This window comes from Triticum aestivum, chromosome 3D, assembly GCF_018294505.1.
Source record: "Triticum aestivum cultivar Chinese Spring chromosome 3D, IWGSC CS RefSeq v2.1, whole genome shotgun sequence".
Classification (NCBI taxonomy): domain Eukaryota; kingdom Viridiplantae; phylum Streptophyta; class Magnoliopsida; order Poales; family Poaceae; genus Triticum; species Triticum aestivum.
This window is the reverse complement of record NC_057802.1, coordinates 386,202,130-386,204,778: the sequence shown is the minus strand read 5'-3', so window position 1 is coordinate 386,204,778 and position 2,649 is coordinate 386,202,130.

The window sequence follows — 2,649 nt, the reverse complement described above, 5'->3', positions numbered from 1 at the left end:
CATCAAGAGGGGAATCATCGCCGCGGTGATCGTCTTCATCAACATCACCACCATCATCACCATCCCCATCTCTTTTACGCGGTCCACTCTCCCGCACCCCGCTGTAATCCCTACTTGAACATCGTGCTTTATGCCACATATTATGATCCAATGATGTGCTGCCATCCTATGATGTTTTGAGTAGATATCCTTTGTCTTTGGGTTGATTGATGATCTAGCTTGGTACGAGTTGTATGTTTTATTTTGGTGTTGTCCTATGGTGCCCTCCGTGTTGCGCAAGCGTGAAGGATTCCCGCTGCAGGGTGTTGCAATACGTTCATGATTCGCTTATAGTGGGTTGGTGAGTGACTGAAACACAAACCCGAGTAAGGGGGTTGTTGCGTATGGGAATAAAGAGGACTTGATGCTTTAATGCTATGGTTGGGTTTTCCCTTAATGATCTTTAGTAGTTGCGGATGCTTGCTAGAGTTCCAATCATAAGTGCATATGATCCAAGTAGAGAAAGTATGTCAGCTTATGCCTCTCCCTCATATGAAATTGCAATGACGACTATCGATCTTGTTAACAATTGCCTAGGGACAATTCTGCACACCGATCCACCATTATTCCACACTCGCTATTTATAATATTTAGTAATATATTCTAACTTTATGATAACAGCACCTACTTTCATATTTTAGCTCTCCGATATCATACAAAGTTATCCACTTCATACCCACAATGTAGTTTTATTTCTCGTTGCTAGTTGGAAGCAAATGTTCGGTGTACGTAGAGTCGTATCAGTGGCACATAGGGCTTGAGAGAATATTGATCTTACCTTTAGCTCCTTGTGGGTTCGACACTCCATACTTATCACTTCCACCTTTGGAAATTTCTACGATGATTCCTTGCACTTGGGGATTATCAGTATCCAATCTACTTCTCTTCCTGGACTTTTTTGTTCCAATCAGAGCTTCTATTTCCTGGGGGTCATACTCTACTTCCACCGTCGGGAATGCTACTAGGTCCCCCTTCATACAATTCTAGGAGATGTGTCCTTCTTCTCCACATGAATAGCATGACTTGATGCAGGCTTTAATTGGGTCTTCTTTGGGTGTGTCCCTGACATCTTCCATCATCACGGGTTCTTCTAAAATTTCCATAAGGTCACCTTTCTTTACTTCTTTCTTCTGATGTACGGTTCTTTGTACCATGGGGTAAATGTGACACTAAGCAGGGTAGTGGGTAGTCCCTTCACACAAGAAATAAGTAATCTGCCTAGTTGGGCATTCTTCAGCTGGGTGACTTCCTTCACAATTAGGGCATTCACCCTTGTGTTCTTTACGATTGTGTCATATTTCTCCACAGAGCTTGCATGCACAAGGCTTCTTCATATCATTTCCATAAGGCTTCATCTTCTGGGACACAAGCCGAGATTTTAGCTGAGTCAGCTTAAATTCTTTCCAAGTGGTTACTCCTTGACATCCATTGATGGTTTGGTACATCCTCCACCAAGTAGCAGCACCACTTTCAAAGCGCTGAAGAGCATGCTGGGCCATATTCTTTCCGGCTATAGTGTTATTCTCCAGGTGATCCTCCATGTTCTGAATCCATCAGTCTGTCTCCAATTGACTCATCGGTCCAGAAAATACAAGCTCATCTCCATTCATCCTCTATTGGGTCCATGGGTTTTGGGGTGAGATGAGAGAGATAGAGAGGGATACACACAATACAAGCAATAGTTTTGAAAAGACAGATTTTATTTTGTGGCTGTCAGAAAACATCAAACAAATGATAGCTCACAATCATCGAATCTAATGTAGGTATATAACAGGGGTTTGGTCTTCTAAAGGTCAATAAATCTTCAAAGTCATCAAACTCTTCAAGTCTTGTTCATGTCTCCGATGGCTTCTTCCGATCATGCTTGTCCTTCTCAAGTTCTTTTGCCAGATCATCTTTGTTGATGTGAAGTCTCCCGTGACATCCTTTAATATTTCTGGAGTTGCGTTCCAAACTTCGGGGTTTCAACATCCTTGGCATGAGCCATGGTACTACTGTCCTTCAGTTCCTGACGAATCTCCGGTATTCTCGAGGTTTTGCTCCTCCAGCTTTGCTACTTTCAGCTTCTGGGTCCCGAGTTTTTCACGAAATGCTTCTTTGTCAAAATACGGCTTCCTGCAGGTCCATCTTAAAACTCCTGATGTAATTCTCCAGATCCTGGTGATACACCAGCTAAGGTTAAAACTTCATCTTTTGCAGATAGGTGCTCCATTAGCCTTCTACCATCCAATCCTTCCGAAGAAATGCATGCTTAACTCAGCACGGTGACAATAGCATAAGCGGGCGATAACATCATGGATAGCTGTGTTTCTTCCCTTGTCATTGCCATGAGCTGTCATTCCATAGTTGATATCTCCTGCCTTAGGGTTTTCTTGACAAAACTTTGAGTTCTAATGCTCCATGTTCCGGTCTTTCTCCGATACACCTTGATCTCGGGTATTGACAGCTTCCATAGTCTGCCAAGTTCCATAAGGGTAACCTTCCTAGGTCACACAAATCTGGAAATTCTTCAGAGCCTTAAATTCTCCTAGTCTTCGGAGTCTTCAACCGTTGTAGTTTCCATTATTATAATGCATGGTAAAATCCTCTTCATTCCGAAATGGTCTTAGT